This window comes from Mustela lutreola, chromosome 7 (genome assembly GCF_030435805.1).
Source record: "Mustela lutreola isolate mMusLut2 chromosome 7, mMusLut2.pri, whole genome shotgun sequence".
Taxonomy (NCBI): domain Eukaryota; kingdom Metazoa; phylum Chordata; class Mammalia; order Carnivora; family Mustelidae; genus Mustela; species Mustela lutreola.
In genome coordinates, this window is record NC_081296.1 from 9,013,166 (window position 1) to 9,022,746 (window position 9,581).

Below are 9,581 nucleotides of genomic sequence, written 5' to 3' on the forward strand. Positions count from 1 at the left end.
CTCTCTTAATGACATCTTTTGATAAACAGAGGTTTTTACTTTAATGAAGTCCAATTTATCAATTAAAAATTATAATCAATATTGCTCTGTATGGTAACTAAAACTTAAATTAAAAACAATTATAGAAGAGCCTTTTATGTCCCACACAAAAGATCTTTGCCTGTTTTTAAAGATTCTTTCCTGTGTTTTCTTCCAGAAGGTTTACTGTTTGGTTTGCACATTTAGGTCTCTGACCCATCTTGAATTAATGTATATGGTGTGAGGAAGGGATCAGAGCTCTTTTTTCTTTTTCCCCCCTCACTGGCCCCCACAGAATTGCATAGGCATCTTCCTTGTAACAAGTTACCATACATGTATCGATCTACCATGAACAATTTTAAAGATACCAATTTCTAGATCCTCAACTTCTCCAGGTCCTTCTTTCTAAAATGAATCTGTTTGCCTCAGTCAAACATCAAGCCAGTTCCCCCTTCTAGTCTTACTTAGCTTTCCAAGTAAGGTTTACTTTTTACCCAACCCCACTCTGACCATGGTGCATCATCTAGATGTGTGCCAACCACTGGGGACCAAACAAAGGGATAATTAGAGCATGTACACTCCTGAGGGAGGGACCCTTCAGAAAAGCACACTGAGTATCAGCTATAAATATTGGTGACAAAGCATTTTCTGACACTGAAGGGACCAGTTCTAGGTGACAAGACTCTGCATACTATTTAGCTTAGAAGTAGAATATGGAAGTGAGATGGTTGTCACAAGGCTATATATTAATATATTTATCTGAATTGAAAAACGTATCCAGATTTTCTTTTGACAAAGAGTCTAATTAAGCTGATGGGTTTGGCAATGGATTCTGATGTTGCTAATTAGCTTCTATGGCAGACCTTTTCCATAAATTAAATAAACCAAATTTGTGACTCTGAGATTCTGGAGAAATGATTCTGGAAATGATATATTTGCAGCTATTAAAATTATGATGGGGGGCCCCTGGGTAGTGCAGTTTGTTGAGAATCAGACTCTTGGTTCCAGCTCAGGTTGTGATCTCAGGATCATGAGAATGAGCTCCAAGCCCAGCTCTAACCCAAGTACAGAGTCTGCTTGAGATTCTCGCTCCTTCTCCTTGCCTCTCTGCTTGTGCTTTTTCCCTCTCAAATATTTTTTAAAAATAAAACAATATTATGATTAAAAATCTGGACATCAACTTACAAACATGAAAAGGGGTATGTTGTTTTCCAAAATCCTTTTAGGGAGCACACAAGCACGAAAAGTCTGAAGAAATCTGATCTGGGGGAGTGGTTCTCAATTCTGGGTACAACTGGAATTATTTGGGGAGTTTAAAAGAAGATGATGTCTGGGCTTCACTCCAGGCCAATAAAATCAAAGGAGCTAGGAGTGAGGTCTTTTTTAGAAGCTCCTTAGGTGATTCAAAGGGCAGCCAGGCTGAGAAACACTTGCTTCACTTGCTTCCTCCTCCACCCTGTTCTGTTCCATTCGCTCTAAACACTGCTCCCTTCCTTCCCACCCAGCGCCCGAGGCTGTCTCCCTGATGCACGCCCATGGCTAGCTCCATGGGAGGCTAAACATCACCTCCTGGGCATTTACCTGCCCTTCAAATACAGCACGTCCAGAACCAGGCTCGGCAAAATTTGGATTATATATCAGGAAAAATGTGAGGGTGTGCACCTCAAAATACATATATTCAAAATAAACCATATCTGTATAAATGTTATATATATATATATATATATATATAAATCACATATACATGTTAAGTACTTATACTTCTATATAAATTTATATATATGTATTTATACACACATATATGCATATTATACATACATATATTTTACATACATATTATAGACACATATATCAATGTTATATATGTCTATATAAATGTTCTATATATAACTATGTTAATATGTCATGTGTCTATAAAACAGAAAATAAGTATGAGACTAAAAATGAGTATAAACACGAGCTCTAGTATTTTCTCTCCATAGCCTATGGATGACCTGTGTTTTTTGCTCATGTTGGTCCCTTGTCCTGGAATTCCCTCCCCTTGTCTTTTACTATGAACTTCCGTTTAGTCTTCCAGAGCCAGTCTGCATACCTGAGACTCCCCCGCAAATGCTCCCACTTCCATGGGGCCCCCAGGGCACTCTCTACAGGCCAGCATCTTGACACTTGCTGTGCTATGTTAAGGTGTTCATAGGGCTCTCTTCCCTAGAGGCTCAGGAACACGCCGAGAGCAGCGCCTATCATAGGATCTGGCTCCTGATAGGTCTGCAATAAATGTCTGCTGGCTGATGAAGAGATGGTCAAAATACCTAACAATCAGTAGGGCAGTGGGGTGGAGGTGGGACCGGGAAGGGTGGGAGTGGGGAGAAGGTTCTGGAGGGTCCCCATTAGAAGAATGTTGAGGCTCCAGAGGCTGGTTTCGGGGAAGCCAGGGGTCCAGGTCGGCTGGGGTGGAGAAGGACGCTGGCTTGGCCCTACCACCGCGTAACTGGCTGCACTTTAGTGCTGACAGCAAATTCCCAGACACCTGGCTTGGAGACTTTAAAATTGTCTGGAGGGGGGCGCCTGGGTGGCTCAGTCGGTTAAGTGTCTGCCTTTTGCTCAGGTCACGATCCCGGGGTCCTGAGATCAAGCCCCTCATTGGGCTTCCTGCTCAACAGGGAGCCTGCTCCCCCTCTCCCTCTGCCTGCTGCCCCCCTGCTTGTATTCTCTCTCTCTCCCAGTCAAATAAATAAATAAAAATAAATAATCATAAAATGAGTGAAATGAAATAAAATAAAATTGGAGAGCAGCACCCTCGTTTGGGCTGCAGAGAGAACTCCAGCCGCCCTGGGTAGGGATGGAGGTAGGGGTCAGCTCATGCGTAAGACCCCTCCCTTCGTTTCTGACTGTCTGGAATGCCAGGCCTGGCCAGGCACCCTGAGGCCACCGGGACCCCTCGAAGTACACTGCAGGATGGAGCACTGGGGTGCTGGCAAGGAAGAACTTCCCTGGGCCTGTGGGTGATGAACAGGGCTTGGCCCGTCTCTGGTCACTTTCAAGGGTCCCCTTGGGGTTGTCACTTGCTGGATCCCTAGGGAGAACCACCAGGGCATTGAAGGAGGGAAGAGCAGCGTGTGGGGTCAACCAGGTCTGTGGGAGGAAACTGTGGGAGGAAACTGCAGAGGTAGACCAGTACTCCCACCGGGGCTTGTCCGCCCGCCCACTGCCAGCCAGGAGCAGGGCTATGCCAAGAGCGGCCTTCTGGCTCCAGGCAGGAGGCAGGTGTTCAGCCCCGCTGTCCGGCAACGTTTGCAGACGTCTGTAGTTGTTTCAGGTAGGAGTGGAGGGTGCTACGGGCTACCGGCATCCAGGCTGGGATGTCATCTAACACCCCAAGGCACAACCGCAAGGCATAGGACAGCCTCTGCAACAGAGATTTCTTGGGCTCACAACATCACCAGTGCCCAGGCTGAGAACCCGGGCACCCCGCCCTGTGCCCTCCTCCCTCCGCGTCGTCCTCTTCGGTTGTCCCACTCCCTGCCTGGCACGCCTGGCTCTCCCCCATCAGCTTCTGAAACCCCTTCATGGCTGAGACTGGCTGCCATCCTCTAGCTCTGTGACATGAGGCAAGTGGTTTGAATTCTTTGAGTTAGAATCTCCACCTTGATTAAAAAAAAAAAAAAAAAAAAGGTGCCTCCTGCACAGTCAGCATGGTGAGGAGGAGACACAGGGATGTCCAGGGAAAGCCTAGCTCCGTGCTTGGCTTCTAGGCGCTCCCAGTTCCCAGAGCAGCTGTCATTATATTTTCTGCTTCCGCCCTCCCCTGGACCACTGTGAGTTGTTTGTGAGTCTTTGGACTCCCGTACCCACGACATACTCTGCAGTGATCCGGGCTGACCCCCGTGAACTGTGGGCCCTGACCAAGCAGAGGCCACATATTCACGGCTCAGTGGCTTGTCCAGGGCCTGGCATGGAGGGGGCCGGTGCTGGCCCCTAGGCCCTAAGGAACACAGGGTGCTGGGGGGGGTGGGTATGGGGGGGGGTAAGTTTAGGCAGAGTTTGAGCTGTAATCAGGCAAAGGGTGGGTGTGGGATTCCCCTTGACCCTAGGACTCTGTGGCTTCGCCCTAGACGTTGGGGAGGCAAATTTGTCCTACAGACATCAGAGACTTCCCATGATGGCCCCACAGGACTTATCTCCAAACTTCTTGTTTACAAATTTTCAAGACCTACAGAAAAGTTACAAGGATAGTATCACGCAGGCACCTGAGTGGCTCAGTCGGTTAAGGGTCTGCCTTCGACTGGAGTCATGATCCCAGGGTCCTGGGATCGAGTCCCATGTCGGGCTCCCTGCTCAGCACCGAGTCAGCTTCTCCCTCTCCTTTTACCCCTTCTCCTACTCATGCTTGTGCACTTGGTCTCTCTCTCACAAAAATAAATAATAAAATCTAAAAAAAAAAAAAAAGTATAGTACAGAATAGTACAGATGCACCTGGGGGGCTCAGTCATTGGGCTTCTGCCTTCGGCTCAGGTCATCGTCCTGGGGTCCTGGGATTGAGCCCCACATCAGGTTCTCTGCTCAGCGGGAGGCCTGCTTCTCCCTCTCCCAGTCCTCCTGCTTGGGTTCCCTCTCTCACTGTCTCTGTCAAATAAATAAATAAAAATTAAAAAAAAAGAATAGTACAACACACGTGCATACGCCCTTCACTTGGATTTGTCACCCCTGCTTTTCCTGTCTCTGTGTGTATCTCTCTCTTTCTCTCTCTCTCTCTCTCTCTCTCTCTCTCACACACACACACACACATACACTTGAGAGTTGTAGACAGGACATTCCACCTCTAAATTCTTCCCCAGGCGTGTTCTAAGAACTAGAACATTCTCCCAGACAACCACCTTGCCACGATCATCCTCACAAGCCTCCACACTGATGAGTCCCCTAGCTAGCATATGGTTCTTTTATAGCTTTCCCCAGTTGCTCCAAGAGTGCTCTTTCTTATACAGAGCTTTTTGTTTTGATCCAGGAGCCAATCGCAGATCAGTCAAAGCACTGCGGGCACTTGTCATGTCTTTCTAACCCAGCTCCCCTTCTGTGGCATCTGAGACACCTGCTTTTTTTTTTTTTTTTTTTTAAAGCTTCCAGGCCAGTTATCTTACAGGCTATCCCTCAGTTTGGGTTTCCCACTGCTTCTGCATGACTGAATTCAGGGCAAGTGATTTTGGCAGGAAGAGCATGGACAGGAAGCTATGTCCTTTTCAGAGCAACCCACCAACCAGGCAGAGCAAATAAGATGGCCCGTTCCCCACTACGGTCACCTTATTTTGGATCCCGCAGGTTGTCACAGAGGAGGGAACTTTGTGGACAGCCCCGCATCCTCTCTCCGTCCCACCAGGCTGGCCTGGCCGTACTGGAGAGCTCCCCGTGGGTGTGGCTCTGAGGGACTGGAGGGGACGGTGTGTGTCCAGGACTGCTTCCCAGGGCCCCAAACCCTGCTCCCAGCCCTGCAGTTCTGGGGAGGGCGTGGGGATCCCTCTCCGGGGCCCTACCTTCTGCAGACTTTTCAAAGAGCACTGGAGGAGAATGCCATTATCCAGCATCATAGAAGGCTCCCTTAATTGTACTTAGGACATTGCGTCATTTACGAGGGACTTTCCCATTCATTTCCAGTTGCAAACGAGAGCTACCGTTTCCTCCAGCAATCGCCATCCAGCCCTCCTAACCGCCCTGAGAGGTGGATACTACTGTTGCACCATGGTGCAGATGGGAGGGTGGAGTCACAAAGCGGTTAAGGAGCTTGCCCAAGTTCACCCAGCTCGGAAGTGACCAGACTCAGGGCACGCAAGCCCGGGCCCCTTTGAACCTCGGCCAAGGTACTAAGCATCAGGCTGCTGGTCTCCTTTGAGCATCACGGCAGACTGCAGTGGTGAGCAGGCACCTACCCCTTTGCAGATGGAGGAAATAAGGCTCAGAGAGCTTGTGTGTACCAGCAACTTGACGGCACCGGGACCGACTCAAGAACTTGTGAGTCCTGGCCTAGCGCCCTTGCCACAACCTCAGGCTGCTTGTGGGAGCCAGGCCATAGATGCCAAGGGCGTTGATGGTGATCTGTCCTGAGGGACAGGCGCAGAGAAGGCCAATGACAGTGACTGTCCCTGCACAGCTCCCTCGGCACGGTCACCATGCCTGGAGCAGGGAGACCCTGCCGCAAAGCAGGACAATCTGAATCACCCCTGGCCCAAACCACATGGCTGCTGCCGCCCCCACCTCCAGCCCTGCCAGCCGCCGTCAGTCACTGCCACACCCTACCTCTCCAGCTGGGGAAGTCACCATTCCAACTCGTCACCCCTGCCTGTCATTCCCATTTGTCAAGTCACCCACATTTTAGGAGGAAGTGGCTAGCTCCTCTGGCAAATCCCGGCCCGGCCCGACAGACCTGAGCAGCTAGTTTCTGAACCCTGGTCTCAGAGGACAAGCCCAGAATTCCAGGCTGCTGGTGGACAGAGGAAGCACCAGGCCAGGATGGGGAGGTAACCTGGAACCATCAGTTGGGGGGGAGGTGGCAGAGGAGACAAGAAAAGCCAGAGGGCAGAGAAGGAAAGGTCTACCTCCTACCTGCTCTACAAATCCTAGATCGGTTCTACTCCACAAAGCCCACCCTGATCACCGCAGTGCCCACCAAGCACTCCCCAACTACCTGGGAAAGTCTTCCCTTCTGCTTTAACCACCAGGGCCAGTCACTTGGGCCTCCTCCTGTGTAGTATAAACTAGGGGGACATCTCTGTGAGGCTCTTTGGGCCAAAACTGAGCTGTGCATGCGGCAGGTGCTCTGGACACACATTGATTACTAGAAACTGAAAGAGTTCGTTCATTCATTCAAAAAGTCATTAATGAGCAACTGTCTTGAGTTAGGCTCTCTTCTAGAGGCTTGGCCTGGGGGCTGGCATTCTGGTAGAAGGCGACAGCCCACAGACAGACAAAGGAGCAGATCACGTGAGGCCAGGGCTGGGAAGAAATTTGAACGCATGAATGCATGCATGGAGACCGGGGACAGGAGAAAGAGGGCAGAGGGTCGCGGGGGGCGGCAGGGAGACCTCCCATCTTCCTGCCCCAGCCCCGCATCACGCATCACGATGGGAGCACAGACACTCTGTAGAGAACCAGCCTCTTCGGAAGTGGGGCGACCTGCTGGTCTGGCCTTGCTTTGGTAGCTGAGAGAAAATATTCTGGGAAGAGACATTTTCTTCTAGGTTTCTGGGAGCAGGGGTCATTTTTTCCCCCAGAAGCACCAGAAATAAAACAACTGGCTGTTGTGGGGGGACAGGGGGACTGGGAGTTCAGTCTGCCACAAAGACCAAGGGCAGCCGATGAAGGGAACAGCTGCTCTGGGACATTCAGGAAAGTACGGAAGCATCTCAGTGCTGCTGAAGGTGCCAGGCCCCAAAGTCAGGGGTGAGGTGGGACTAGAGCAGCAGAAGAATCTTTTTTTAAAAAAAAGATATTATTTATCTATTTGAAAGAAACAGCGAGAGAGAGAGCACACATGAGCATGGGGAGGGGCAGAAGCAGAGGGAGGAGATTCCCCACTGAGCAGCGAGTCCAGTGTGGGGCTCCGACCCAGGACCCCAGGGTTGGAGGGTCCCTTTCTCTGTCTCCCTTTCTCCCTGCCTGCCTCCCTCTGTCCCTCCCTCTCTCCACACCCCCAGACCCCCTTCCCCAAAGTGACCTTCCCACTCCCAGCTCCCTCTTGTCCACTTTCCATGTCCTTTTCCTGCATGGCACTCGTCACCCTCACACATACTGTATAGTTCTCTATCCTGCTTCCTTTTGTCACCCCCCACACCCCGCAACAATTTCCATGGGGACAGAGATTTACCTCTCAGCACCTAGAACAGCGCCTGGGACACAGGTGCTCAAGGAATATTATTCTCCACTTCCTTCCTCTTTCTCGCTCTGCATGCATGCCGTGCTGTGGGCAGGGGAGAGAGTTAGACATAAGACACGTTCTTCTCTGAAAGGGGCCCGTGGCCCCCCGGGGAATGGAAGACTCCAGAAGCCCTTGTGTTCCCACGGAACACATCATCACCGGACTTCAACCCCAGCCCTTGCCTCCTGCCCACCACTCTCCCTTGGCTGTGCATGTAGAGGTCTCTCTCTGCAACGGTGGGTACACCTACCTGAAACCAAACCTTCCTTCTGCCCTGCCCAGAGGGGGCCAGCAGCACGGTGCAGTGAGATAGGACAGCCCCGAGTTGGAATCTCAACTCAGTTTCATCCGTAGGATGCAGATCCATTGTTCACGCTGCAAGGGTTCCACGGAGAAGCAGAACATGTCTAAAAGGTTTGGCCATGGCAAATATGTAATAAACGGCCCCTCTTGCTGGTATGGCTTTTGCATGTCTGGCTGGGTCTTGAAGCCGGCTGCTTCTCCTGCTAAGGGAATGGTGCCCACGTGAACACGGCAGGGCTACATTTGAGTTCCCAGCACCCTGATCAGGGGCTCATTCCTGCCTTTTACATATCTGGGATTCAAACTGGCAATGGTTTTCTGTAATCCAGCACCAGTGAGGGTGCATGGGTACCACACGACGCAGGAGGAACACACTTTGGGGGACTTCTTGCAGCGTGTATCGAAGCGATTCAGCCTCTGGGAACTCACCGGAACCCATACAAAGACCTATTACCCGGATGTTCACAACAGTGCTATTTACTACACCAGACAAACCCAAAGCAACCCATCACCTAACACTAGGGGGTTGGCTAGATAAGGCAGGGTATGTCCTGCCATTTAAAATGCTGTAGTAAACAAGAGTATGTTTACAAACTTTTTTTTTTTTTTACAAACTACTAAGTTTGTAACGTTCACAAACTATTGTTTACAAACTATTAAGTGGATAAAGCAGCTATAAAACAGTATTACAGGATGAATCTCTTTCTCTTTCTCATGTTATTGTTGCCTCAGGTGGAGGAATTACAGGTGGTTTTCTGGTTTCCTCTTCGTGCTTTCTATATTTTCCAAAATCTCTACAATACAGTTACACTCAAATTTTTTTTAAGATTTTATTTATTTATTTGACAGAGATCACAAGTAGGTGGAGAGGCAGGCAGAGAGAGAGGAGGAAGCAGGCTCCCTGCTGAGCAGAGAGCCCAATGCGGGCTTGATCCCAGGACCCTGAGATCATGACCTGAGCCGAAGGCAGAGACTTAACCCACTGAGCCACCCAGGCACTCTGTATTCAATTTCTTTAAAGAAAAATTAGAAAATTGAATTTATGTCGATAAAATATAGGCTAAGCAAAAGATTTAACTTAAATTCTATGGTTCCCTCACATCAATATCCCACATATTGACCAACAGATAATTCCTGATCAAGCTCAATGAATTGTGAAAAAGTCAACTGTTCTGATCATTCATATATATATAAACACACACACACATACAAAATGTTTCTTAATACCCTATTTTCAGGGATAATTTTAGACTTATAGAAAAGTTGCAAAGATAGTACTGAGCTCCCCTAGTGCCGGACACTACCCAGCCCCCAGGGTCTCCTGCTAACATCTCACCTAAGCCTGGTACATTTGCCA